Below are 14,187 nucleotides of genomic sequence, written 5' to 3' on the forward strand. Positions count from 1 at the left end.
ACTGGTGGTGTATCTTGGTTACATAATTATTCAACCCTCTGACAGTGATAACAGCTGTGAGTCCTTCTGGGTAAGTCTCCAAGAGCTTTGCTCACCTGGATTGTACAATATTTGCACATTATTCTTTAAAAAATTATTCAAGCTGTGTCAAGATGTTTTCATGTCTTGCCATAGATTTTCAAGACGATTTTAAGTCAACTGTAACTAGGCCACTCGGGAACATTCAATGTTGTCTTGGTAAGCAACTCCAATGTATATTTGGTCTTGTGTTTTACGTTGTTGTCCTGTTGAATGGTGAATTTGTCACCCAGTGTCTGTTGGAAAGCAGACTGAATCAGGTTTCCCTCTAGGATTTTGCCTGTGCTTAGCAATATTCCATTTGTTTTTATTTAAAATAAACTCTAGTCCTTGTCGATGCCACCACCATGCTTGAAAATATTAGGAGTCGTACTCAGTTGTGTTAGATTTTCCCCAAACATAACGCTGTGTATTCAAGACAAAGCGTTCATTCTTTTCTATCTGTCAATTAGGTTAATTTTGTGGAGTAACTACAATGTTGTGGTTCATCCTCAGTTTTCTCCTATCACAGACATATAAGTTTGTAACTGTTTTAAAGTCACCATTGGCCTCATGGTGAAATCCCTCTCAGGCAACTGAGTTAGGAAGGACTCCTGTATCTTTGTAGTGACTGGGTGCATTGATACGCCATCCAATGTGTAATCAATCACTTCACCATCCTCATCTGCCAATAGGTGCCCTTCTTTGCGAAGCATTGGAAAATCTCCCTGGTCTTTGTGGTTGAATCAATTTTTGAAATTCAATGCTAGACTGAGGGACCTTACAGATAATAGTATGGGTGGTGTACAGAGATGAGGTAGTCATAAAAAAATCATGTTAAATACTAAGTCCATGCAACTTTTTATGTGACTTGTTAAGCAAAGTTTTACTCCTGAACCTATTTAGGCATGCCATAACAAAGGGGTTGAATACTTATTGACTGAAGACATCTCAGCTTTTCATTTTTAATTAATTTGTAAAAATGTCTAGAAACATAATTCCACTTTGACATTATGTGGTATTGTGTGTAGGCCAGTGACACTCAATCTCAATTTAATCCGTTTTACATTCCGGCTGTAAAACAACAAATAATGTGGAAAAGGCAAGGGGTGTGAATACTTTCTGAAGGCACTGTAATTATTTCATAACTTGCCACTGGAGGCAAAGATGAATTGATTTTATTGCGTGATATGAAGTACGATGGTTTCCAATCTCGTCCTATTTCTGTTATGTAACGTCGTTTTGTTAAATATGATCACTCAATGAGCTGCACACTGATGCGTTAGGAAGAATTACTGGCTTATACATACATTCCCTCCCCACTCAATGACATTTCTTTAAATTCGTTATTTTTTTAAACAGAAATGTCACCCTGTTATGTGACTGGTAATTTTAGGTAAAAACAAATATTTAACCTCATCCAATTATACAATAATAACATTGTAGTTATTTTTGTCACTACCATAAAAGCAGTGGCAGATTTAGGTATAGGTGACATGGGCAGCCTATACCCATGGTGACATTTGCGCGATTGGTTTTCTATCGCTCATTTGCACATCACGTCAAGGATATCATATCACCGTGTGGGACTGGGTCAATTAACCTTGTCGGGGCGGGCGCCCTGATTCTAGTTTGTAGGTGGGCTATTGCCTGGGAAGGTCTCCCACTCAGAAGTACGAGATGGGGCGGGGGTAGGTTGACCTCAGGTCTCCACACTGGAAGCCCGAGGTAGGGGGAGCGGGGGAATCTATCAAATAGCTCACCCCTAACTTTGTACAGTACTAATGCAATGATAAAAATCAGTCACACTACGAAATGCTACCAAATTAACCACAATTCATTCATAATACTGTGAATATATTGTAATGAAACAGCAGGGAGCAGGTCTCGAACCCTCGACCATCTAGCCCGAAGTCCAGCGCGCTATCGACTGTGCCGCAAAAGCATGCTCGAGCGGCATAGTCGATTTCCGCGAAACCAGGGTCGTTACAATATAGTTTCACAGACATATTGTTGCATTTTTTTCTGGTTTGTGCGAAATTGTTAAGAATAATATTAAACCAGTCTGCACACCACCAATGTGAATTGGTTTAGTCTTGACTCTTGGTTGACAGTGTTGGGGGATAGGTAATGTATTGATGCTTGAGTGCCAAATCAACACATTTGTTTCTATTTGTCTTTGTTACTTTAAAAAAAATATTTATGAGTCTTATTTTTGTGTTTATATTTGTATAGTTTTAAATGTTATGATTATTTATTTGTGTTGTTCCAAATGTCTGAATAAAAATTACAGTTAGTGCAGAAAATATGATTCAGAGGTTTTCTTTCTCTCATCCATGCATGATTTATGTTAGGCTATAGATTGGCTATAGATTTGCTTTAGCCTATTAATTGTGACCAACAAAAAATAAATAGGATGGCCAATTATGATGTTTTGTATCACGGGTCGCACTGCACTCTTTTGTAAGCCAATTTTTTTTCTCTCCATTATATTTTCAGTCTCGGTAGCTGGGTGGGGTTCGAGTCTATCGCCTCTGGTTGCCGCCACTCCATGGTAACGACCCGAGAAACACAAGTGTTTTACAAACTCTGTGGGAAACCCAATGGGGAGAACTGCAGTGGGGTCTTTATACACGTTCCGGGGCCGCTTCAACTGGTACTTATACTTTTCAGATTCCGGGGCTGGTTCGCTTTCTCTCGATGTAATCTGATCCCGTGCAAGTGTCTTGGAAGCATCATCAGCTTTCACAATTCTGAAAGGGAGGTGACTTGAGCGACCGAAGAACATACGTTGAATTCAGCAGGTAAGATAGTGTGCCCTTCATTTATCTACAAAGAAATGTTTGATTTATCATTACCGGTGTGTCGAAAAGAAAGGTGCTTTTTGGTCCATTATTCCTAGAGCATCTTTGGAAGACCGCAGACAGCAACCATGGCATAGGCTCATCATCTGCAACTAGCTCATTCACCAATATGGATTTTTAACCGCCTGTTCGACACACTTTTAATGCGGGTAAATGTGTCTATCCAATACACGCTGCATTCTCATTTGCTTAAATGCTGGGAATATAAATCTATTCTGAACAAATGTATTGTCAAAATTGTATCTGAAAATTATGGTGTTATATTGGGAAAAACATTCTGTGGCCACATCTACCTCAGATGTCATAATTGTAGCAGGCTGTGCAATAAAGTACCCTAGCCATTGATAAATATTGAAAAAAATAATATTTTGTTGACTTGTGTAATTGTAAGGTGATCAATGCCCTCTCTCTCACACACACTCTGTATCTCACTCACACACACCAGCTCCATAATCATGAACAAAAAATGGACTGCTAATGAAAACTGTCTACTTTTGATGCTCTTGGGGTTGTTTTCCTTTGTCTGTTGTGTACCACTCAGTTCCAGAGCTAGCCATACAAGAGGACAGAGCAGACAGCACACTCACTGTAATTATTTTTGGTGTGTTGTTCTATAGAAACTCAAGGAGACATGTCAGGGTTGGTAAGCTCAGTGGAGTCAACTCGTGTCCGGTCTGTCTGATGCTGCTGCATTTTGATAGAAATGTATTTGAAAGCCTACATAAAAGCAAGCCCAACTAAATCTGAAATGTGCCTTTAAATTAGACCAAACCATGTTCTGATTACATTTAGATTGTCCTTTAGTCAGGCTTGGTAGGAATTATAACTGCTTCAAGACTGTTGAATTGTGAGATGACACACAGATGACAGCTTGATGACAGCATGTTTGGATTTTTTGCCTTAGGGGTTTGATGTCAGTCTTAGCTCAATACAAATTTTAATGAAGGCCTTGATGTTTTTATTCATATACAGTACACTATATATACAAAAATATGTGGACACCCCTTCAAATGACTGGATTCGTCTATTTCAGCCACACCTGTTGCTGACAGGTGCATAAAATTGAGCACACAGCCATACAATCTCCATAGACAAACATTGGCAGTAGAATGGCCTTACTGAAAAGCTCAGTGACTTTCAACGTGGCACTGTCATAGGATGCCACCTTTCCAACAAGTCAGTTCGTCAAATTTCTGACCTGCTAGAGCTGCCCCGGTCAACTGTAAGTGTTGTTATTGTGAAGTGGAAACGTCTAGGAGCAACAATGGCTCAGTCGAAGTGGTAGGCCACACAAGCTCACAGAACGGAACTGCAGAGTGCTGAAGCGCCTAGCGTGTAAAAATCTTCTGTCCTCGGTTGCAACACTTATTACCGAGTTCCAAACTGCCTCTGGAAGCAACGTCCGCACAATAACTGTTCGTCGGGAGCTTCATGAAATGGGTTTCCGTGGCCGAGCAGCTGCACACAAGCCTAAGATCAACATGTCCAATGCCAAGCGTCGGCTGGAATGGTGTAAAGCTCGCCGCTATTGGACTCTGGAGCAGTGGAAACGCATTCTCTGGAGTGATGAATTACGCTTTACCATCTGGCAGTCCGACGGACAAATCTGGGTTTGGCGGATGCCAGGAGAACGCTACCTGCCCCAATGCATAGTGCCATCTGTAAAGTTTGGTGGAGAAGGAATAATGGTCTGGGGCTGTTTTTCATGGTTCGGGCTAGGCCTCTTAGTTCCAGTGCGGGGAAATCTTAACGCTACAACATACAATGACATTCTAGACGATTCTGTGCTTCCAAATTTGTGGCAACAGTTTGGGGAAGGCCCTTTCCTGTTTCAGCATGACAATGCCCCCATGCACAAAGCGAGGTCCATACAAAAATGGTTTGTCGAGATCAGTGTGGAAGAACTTGACTGGCCTGCACGGAGCCCTGACCTCAATCCCATCGAACACCTTTGGGATGAATTGGAATGCCGACTACGAGCCAGGCCTAATCGCCCAACATCCGTGCTCAACCACACTAAAGCTCTTGTGGTTGAATGGAAGCAAGTCCCCTCAGCAATGTTCTGACATCTAGCGGAAAGCCTTCCCAGAAGAATGGAGGCTGTTATAGCAGCAAAGACGGGACCAACTCCATACTAATGTCCCATGATTTTGGAATGAGATGTTCGACGAGCAGGTGTCCACATACCTTTGGTCATGTTGTGTATCTTGCTTTCAGGATGACTGTAAATTAGATTACAGTAACATGATGACTGATTTTAAAGATGAATAAATACCAACGTTTTTTGGGTTGTTTTACATAATACCCACTGTGCGCACACTGGTTGAATCAACATTGTCTCCACATTTCAATGTAATTACGTTTAACTAACATGGAATAGACATTGAATTGACATCTGTGCCCAGTGGGTAGTCTCATATCATGAGCAAGTTCATCACCAAATAACATTTGCGTGATAATACTTGCACTTTATTGTGACGTTATATTCACATTTGGAAATTCTACTTAGTAAATGGCCATTCTGTCCGAGATTAGGTGTCTGATTTTAAAAGGGCCCCTGGGGAGCCGGGGGAAGGTGTGTGGCTCTGGAGGCACCTCGGTCCCCAGCAGGTGGGCTCACTCCGTGTCCGAGACCAGCTCCACGTTCTGGCTGGCTGGCGCCTGGCGGCCCGCCTTCTCCTGACCCTCTCCCCTCTCCCAGCCGTCAGAGAGGGTGCCCCTCTGCTCGTTCCTGTTTTATGTGTGCCACAGGAGCTGAAGGACAAACACTGTGTCGCAGCAGCCTGCTGGAATGCTATTCATGCAGGAGAATTCTAAATTGGACTCTTGCGGATGAGAGAGAGCCAAGAGAGAGGTTGTACATGGGGATCTGGTTTCCCTACTGCTCAGGCTGAGGGTGATGATTATTACGACTGGGACAAGCGAATCAACTAAGGCTAGGCTTGATCTCTGTTTTTTCAGATAAATGGCTATTACCATATTTACAGCATTATACTGTACACTTAATCAAGATAAGATAATTAGATCCGGCTGTGGTCCTGTGAATGACAGAAGCAAGCTATGTCTTCATAGTAGCCTAATTCAAATGTTATGTTTGAACAGAACCGTTTTCACCTCAAAAGCTACTGTCACACATATCTGTTTATGATGTATGATGTGTCCTTTCATTTCTTTGCAAGCCAGTCATGTAGGCTACTGATGTCCAAGGCCAGTCAGTTGCCCCCTGGCGGGTTGTGTCCAAGATAAGATGTGTTGAAGGTTGGAGAACTCTCTCTACTGCCTCTTGTGGTGTTTCTAGACACGTCTCTCAGCCTGCAGCGCTCCCAAGGAAATCAGTTTGAGAGTTGATTAATGTAGGAACTCGTTTGAGAGCTGGCAATTACCACCCCAGTTATTGCATGCCTGGAACATTAGTGTATTTTTGTAGCAGTACAAATGGAAACCTTTTATCAGTAGCTTTTCTGTTTTCAGATAATTTAAATGTCATATGCTATCTCAAAATAAATAAATAAACTACTGTTCAGGAGTAATTTGGTTAAAACAGTCTTTGTGATCAGATTTTTAGATAGCAATCCAGGTGAACCATTTTCGTGATTTGTAACCTGGCTCAGAAAGTAGAAAAAAATGTTTTATATTTGACACAGACACCTCAATCAAATGTATTTATGAAGCCCTTTTTACATCAGCCGATGTCACAGTGCTATACAGAAACCCAGCCTAAAACCCCAAACAGCAAGCAATGCAGATGTAGAAGCACGGTGGCTAGGAAAACCTCCCTAGAAAGGCAGGAACCTAGGAAGAAACCTAGAGAGGAACCAGGCTCTGAGGGGTGGCCAGTCCTCTTCTGGTTGTGCCGGGTGGAGATTATAACAGTACATGGCCAAGATGTTCAAACGTTCATAGATGACCAGCAGGGTCAAATAATAATAATCACAGTGGTTGTAGAGGGAGCAACAGGTCAGCACCTCAGGAGTAAATGTCAGTTGGCTTTTCATAGACGAGCATTCAGAGTTAGAGAAAACAGGTGTTGTAGAGAGAGAGTGGAAAACAGCAGGTCCGGGACAAGGTAGCACCTCCGGTGAACAGGTCATTGTTCCATATCCGCAGGCAGAACAGTTGAAACGGGAGCTGCAGCACGACCCGGCGGACTGGGGACAGCAAGGAGTCATCAGGCCAGGTAGTCATGAGGCATGGTCCCAGGGCTCAGGTCCTCCGGGAGGGGAGAGAGAGATAATTAGAGGGAGCATACTTAAATTCACACAGGACAAATACTCCAGATATAACAGACTGACCCTAGCCCCCGACACAACTATTGCAGCATAAATACTGAAGGCTGAGACAGGAGGGGTCGGGAGACACTGTGGACCCGTCCGACGATACCCCCGGACAGGGCCTACCAGGCAGGATATAAACCCACCCACTTTGCCAAAGCACAGTCCCCACACCACTAGAGGGATATCTTCAAACCACCAACTTACTACCCTGAGACAAGGCTGAGTATAGCCCACGAAGTTCTCCCCCACAGCACGAACCAGAGGGGGGCGCCAACCCGGACAGGAAGATCACGTCAGTGACTCAACCCACTCAAGTGACGCACCCCTCCTGGGACAGCATGGAAGAGCACCAGTAAGCCAGTGACTCACCCCCCAGTAATAGACACCTCTGTATGAATTGTGTATGTGAGCTGACGTTTTAAACCTGTGGTAATGTTCCTTTAGTACAGGATGTTAACCCTGCAGGAGAGCTGTCAGCCATGTGCTATCACTGTGTTATGAGAGATGTGGCTGTGAATTTGGGATGAGGAGAGTATAATCAGAGGCTACTCTTTGATCTCATGGCATTGGGACAGCTTTTTACACTCGAAAACATCCCTGTATGGCCGAATGTATTTCCTTCCTTCAGAATAGCTCAACTGTTTAGGGGAATCCATCACATGGCCACTTTGTGTTGTTGCTTGTCCACAGTTTAAAATGTTCTTGAATTTCGTGGGATTGGTGTGGGCTTTCAATTGCTTGTAGTATGTTGTAGTATGTCATCAGGACGTGTATGTTGGAAAGGGGATTTGCATGTTTTCTAGAAGTCGTTGCATCACAGGGACAAGCTGTGTGATTACAATCTTTCATGTTTTTTTACATTTTGCTGGGGAACTCCGTCAACATCGAGCCCACCGTTAGTCATACTATGCTGTGTGATGGCTTCAGAATACTCTGCTCATCTTCCTTTGCTATCTCAGTGTAATGCTAAAAGTGAACAGAGAAATACAACTTTGGAACATCATTTAAAGAACTCAAAGTTGGATTATTTCCATTTAGTCAGAATAGTTCATTCAAAAACTGAAGCTTGTGGCTATATATTTGTCTTTTGAGGCACTGATGTTCATTAATATAAAAGCGAAGTTAAAAACAGCAAGTCATCAGGTGTTTTTTAAATGCTCTAGTGGTTAGTGAGTGATGATGGCAGCCCCCATTATGCCCTGCTAGGAAGATTAGGTAATTAGCAGGGCCACCTGACCTACCTGCTGTGGAGGGATGGGAGGGACGCCGGTTACGTATTTTTAGACGCCGCATTTACCCTCCCTTACCCACCAGGTGTTCAGTTAGCACAGTCTAGTCTAATGAATGATGGGGCTCTTCAAGGGGAAATCATTTCTCGGTCCACATAGAGGTTTGATTGTTCAATCATAGTCATAGCAGGAAGGATGACTTAGTACCAAGTCGTGATACCTGAGACTAGAGGTCTCCCCCCCAGATCTTTTACTTTGTGTTGAGGACAGAGAGGGCACAAGGCAGTCAAGGCTGGCTTGGTTAGTGGCATATTGATTCAACACCCTTCTCGTTGATCATTTGTAACCATCATCCTTCAAAATCCGACGCCTTCTTTAAAGTGTGCTGTTTATCTGCAGGGATGAGAAATGAGGAGCACTCTGATATTCGGCCTTTTTGAGGGTTTCATAGCTAGGGTGGGAAGCCTTTTGATGTGCGCTGAGCAGTTTCCTGGCAGAGGGAAAACTGAGAGAGCCAGCCCCCCGCCTGTGAATAACTCCCACATTGTGTGTGACTCATATCTGTCTCTAGTAGAGAGCATGTTCCTCCTCATGCTCCTGCTCCTCTGTCAATAACCGCTTTACACTGCTTGCCTGCCACAGTTATTTCCCTTCCGTCTGTTGCTGGCGTGACACTGAACGCAATCACACCTACCTACTCTCCCCGACCCGCCCGGCCGAGTGTGAAGTATGAACGGAGTGTGCTGCTGGAGGAGTTTTGGTCTGTCTCGTCAGTGACCTCTAGCCCTGGTGGATGACCCAGATGAAATGGTTTTCAGCTATGAGAGATGTGGATGTCTGACAGTCTTCATATACCAGGAGGGCATTGGGTCATATAGGCTTTGCTGAGTGTGCTGAATGCATGCTGAGACATTTACTTTAGTTTTAAGGGCCACTTTTTAAACTTTAGAGCAACGAGGGTATGCCATACAGCTGTCGATAGAGTCACACACTGTGTGGAGTGACACTATAGACGAGCGTCTATGTACGTAGGCTATGTATTGTACGAATTTGAAACCCTTACTAGATATAATCTTAAAGTTAGAGTTAGTTCATTATTTCTGAAGTGCATTTCTATTTTTGATGTAAATGGCGTGTTATACAGGAGAAGGGTGTAGAAATTGTGTAATACAGTAGAAATTATCACTTGTTTTTTGAGAAACTTACCCTAGCCGCCGGGTTAGACTTCCTCATCGCTCATTGTGCAGTGTGGGGGTGTGCAAAAAAAAAAAACATGAACAAAAACACCCAAATACTGTACGTCCTTTTAGAAACAAGACACACTGTCAGTATATCGATGTAGGTCTTTAGATGTTGTACACATGACATTGTTTCCTTCTGAACCTTATCCTCGAGGCTATATTCCACTTTGTGTGACTTGAACTGTTTCCCCTACCCAGCTGGGTCATTCTCCGTGTAGCCTGCTGCTAGAGTGGACGGGAGAGTTATTGCTTGAGTTGCAACAGAATTAAAAAATAATATATAACATGCGGATAAAGTTCTGAATGACACAATTTCATGTGTACAACGTCTAAAGACCTGCATCACCATAAAGTGTCTGTTTCTAAAATAACGTTTTTGTTGCGTTTGTTCTTGTTTTTCAACGCTCCCACAATGCACAAGGAGCAACGAGGAAGTCTATTGCGGCTGGGGTACGTTTCTCAAAAACAAGTGAAATCGCCAAAAATGTGTTTGTACCCTTCTATAACATGCCTTTTAGTGAACCACTCATTTAACATGTTGTTAACTACACTACATTATAGGGCTGACACAAGTACCGTATAACCGTCAGTTATGGATGAAGACTGGCATGATTTTTGACCGCGTCACAACCCTAGCACATTATATTATTTGCTGGTTTTATCGGCAGGTATATCCGTGTCATGTAGGCGGAACGAATGCTTCTGTTGAGTTATCCGACCTTTAAGGAGCCCTGATTCAAATCTGTAGACATTATGTCAATGGCGAGCTGGTGTCTCTCAGAATCAATGAGGTGATATCTGCATGTCATTTCCAGATCCCAGGACATTTGCATTTAAATGAACTAAACCCAATTACACAGACTTTCAGAGGCTGAATGGAGCCACCTTTTTGGAAAAAGAAAAATTGGCAACAAAGAAAAACCTTGAAACCCCTAGAGAAAGCCCCATTCACGCCTGTATAAATCATGGGTGGCACTAAAGGAAAGCTTATTAACACCCCAAGAGGGAGGCAAGGAGAATTCTCCTGTGCCTTCAAAACACCTTCAAATTGAGCAAAGCGTGGAACTAAAAGCATGCAGATCAACAATTCATATTACTCTTTCATCTCAGTTCGATTCTTTCTTTTGTAAAGTAACTGGGGGGCTGTAGCCTAGAGGCCTCATTTATCATTAGTAGTGACGGCAGCTTTGTGACAAGTGTGAGAAAAACTTTAGCTTCCGCATACATTTAGTCTGAAAGTCCCTGTTATCTAGATACTCTTGTTTCTCATAGTAGTTAGCATGTCTGCTTCTATTTGTCCTTGGGAATTTGTAGGTCTACAGTATGTAGTATGCTAGGCTATTACATTGTATGTAGGTGGGCATAGTGTGTGTGGTGTGTGTGTGTGTGTGTGTGTGTGTGTGTGTGTGTGTGTGTGTGTGTGTGTGTGTGTGTGTGTGTGTGTGTGTGTGTGTGTGTGTGTGTGTGTGTGTGTGTGTGTGTGTGTGTGTGTGTGTGTGTGTGTGTGTGTGGTGTGTGTGAGTGTGTGGTGTTTGTTGACATTTTGCAAACCTTATTTCCAGTCGTCCTGTACATTGCTGCAGTGGTGGAAAAATTACCCAATTGTCATACTTGAGTAAAAGTAAAGATACCTTAATAGAGAATGACTCATAAAAGTGAGTCACCCAGTAAAATACTACTTGAGTAAAAGTCTGAAAGTATTTAGTTTTAAATATACTTAAGTATCAAAAGTAAATGTAACAGTATGAATCATTTCAAATTCCTTTCATAAAGCAAACCAGACTGCACCATTTGTAGGCGGGGGCACACTCCAACACTCAGACATCATTTACAAATGAAGCATTTGTGTTTAGTGAGTCCACCAGATCAGAGGTAGTAGGGAAGACCAGGGATGTTCTCTTGATAAGTGCGTGAATTGGACCATTTTCTTGTCCTGCTAAGCATTCAAAATGTATGGAAGCATTTTTTGTTGTCAGGGAAAATATATGGAGTAAAAAGTACATAATTTTCTTTAGGAGTGTAGTAAAGTAAAAGTTGTCACAAATATAAATAGTAGAGTAAAGTACACATACCCCAAAAAACGACTTAAGTTGTACTTTCAAAGTATTTTTACTTTACACTGCTGGTTGTGGGTCAACAAAGCCCACCTTTGTCTTTGTGCTTCCTACATTGTCATTATTCCTACTTTGGCTTGACTGTATTCAGTGGGCCTGCTCATTAGCTGCTGTGTTTCTGGGAGGATTGTATGACATTAAAATTTAGATAGCCGGAGCCCTCTCTCCTCTCTCTATCTGCTACAATACACTGCTTACTGCCACACAGCTGGATTGTTCTCTCTCTCTCTGCAAGAGATGGATATTACAAAGGAAAACAACCGTTTCTACAGCAGCCATGAAAACATTTACTTATTTTAAGTTGTGATTTAACATTGATACATTACACAGCAAAGGGCTAGCCTGCAATTGAATTTGATGTGTATCTAAAAAACTGCAGTAGCTCTTGTATCTTTGGCAGTTTGAGACATTTCGAATGATGGTTAATCAATGCCATGATGGATTTAATTTAGAAACACCAGCTGAGGGAGTTTGATCTATGGCATAGAGAGAGAGAGAGCGAGAGCCTTGGGGCTCGTCTGAAGTCGGTACAGCCGATCTGCCCACCTCTGTTTGTGGTGTTTGGGCTACACACTAATATGACCCTTCTGTATAAAGGTGGGACTCTCACGTACATGTCGTTTTTTTACTTTAAGATGCCCACAGGCCTCACAAGACTCGTCTGAAGGTCCCCCGGTACCAGTTTTTGTTTTGTTGTTAATCTGGAAGTACAGTGCATTTGGAAAGTATTCAAACCCCTTTACTTTTTCCACAGTTACATTACAGCCTTATTCTATAATGGATTTGAGAAATGTTTGCAAATGTAAATGTTTTATTTTACTGAAATATCATATTTACATAAATATTCAGACCCTTTACTCAGTACTTCGTTGAAGCACCTTTGGCAGCGATTACAGCCTCAAGTCTTCTTGGGTATGATGCTACAAGCTTGGCACACCTGTATTTGGGGAGTTTCTCCCATTATTTTCTGCAGATCCTCTCAAGCTCTGTGAGGTTGGATGGGGAGCGTCGCTGCACAGCTATTTTCATGTCTGTCCGTACCCCCCGCCCTGGCTTAGACGGGGCTTAGACTCTTTTAAAGGATATAGATTTATATTTCATGTGAGGACACTGTGCTGCTGCCTTCAAATGGAATCCAATTTAGTTTATCTTTCAAAACCATCAGAGAGAAAGCTAGAGAAAGAGAGAGGGAGAGAAAGAGAAGGGGGGGGAGGGGGCAAGCCTTCACAAGACAGACTGCCAGTACGGTTTAAGCTCCTCACATCTAGCCCTTACATCCATCTGAATGTGAAATGTTATATCTGGGCAGTGATGGCATAGCTAGAAATATGTAGACATTTTGTTTGACCAAATATTTCAGAGATTTCATTTGAGCTAGGTATCATAGTACAAAACGTGATGAAACATGAATGTACATTTTTGCTTCGTCAATAGTCCTGCTTATGAAGTGCACCTTGTTATCTGTATGCTGTTCAGCACCTTGGACAATTCCTTTCTGGAGTCAGTTGTAAACACATTGTTGTATCTGATATCCTGGTGGAACAGCTGCTTTGAACTACAGTCTGGTGAAATATCATTAGGTTCCTCACTGGGACGATGGGCAGACAGATGCCCCCTGAATTGTCAGACAGATGGAGTGTCACATGTTGAAGGATGACAAACAGCAGACACATCAAAACCCCAGACGACATTAGGGGTCCTGATATGGGAAAGGGGGATACCTAGTCAGTTGTACAACTGAATGCATTTAACCCAACCCCTCTGAATCAGAGAGGTGCGGAGGACTGCCTTAATCGACATTCACGTCTTCGGCGCCCAGGGAACAGTGGGTTAACTGCCTTTAATCAGATTCATTCGTTGTAATGACTGGGGTTAAAACACTCCTATCAGGGTATGTAATGGCAAAGGGGATGTAATGGTAGAGTAGAAACAAAAATGGATATTAACAAATATGCACAAATGTTTTTTATTTGTTATGTCAACTCTGCATCACATCAAATTGATGTATTCCATCTCGGCGTTAAGTTTTGACTGAACAAATGTTATGCACCATTTATTTTTCTACTGTACGTATCTGACACGTCGCTGTGGTTGGGAATAAACTAATATCAATTGAAAAGTCTGACATGCCTCTGTCTTTCTCGCAGAAGTAATTATTTTTAACAACATTTACAAATATTGGATTCTACTTTTAGTAGGGGTGTTAGGTCTGACTTAAATGCCTCAGCCAATGTTATTCTCTCTCTCCTGCTCAGAAGTCTCACACTGAGAGGCAACACACAGTCTCAGCTTCGCTTGCGGTGCTTTAATTGATATGCCCTCCTACTGACTCGTCATGTGTATCAGTTAGCAAACTCTGCTGACTAATAGAGGGGGAGACAGGAGGGTAGAGCTGACACAGAACTGTC

General features: G+C 42.5%; 1 protein-coding gene across 3 annotated transcripts in view; it reads left to right on the plus strand.

Annotated features, from left to right (window-relative positions):
* The first annotated feature begins 2,730 nt into the window (after nt 1-2,730).
* The window catches only part of apba2b (amyloid beta (A4) precursor protein-binding, family A, member 2b), a 66,738-nt gene continuing 55,281 nt past the window's right edge, over nt 2,731-14,187 (plus strand). For 2 of the 3 annotated variants that reach the window (XM_024002601.3, XM_024002600.3), the window contains exon 1: nt 2,731-2,861. The gene's annotated coding sequence lies outside the window, so the exon portion shown is untranslated. The remainder of the gene's footprint in view (nt 2,862-14,187) is intronic. The other variant, XM_024002606.3, reaches the window with a different exon arrangement.

The sequence above is a fragment of the Salvelinus sp. IW2-2015 genome, linkage group LG15 (genome assembly GCF_002910315.2).
Source record: "Salvelinus sp. IW2-2015 linkage group LG15, ASM291031v2, whole genome shotgun sequence".
NCBI lineage: Eukaryota > Metazoa > Chordata > Actinopteri > Salmoniformes > Salmonidae > Salvelinus > Salvelinus sp. IW2-2015.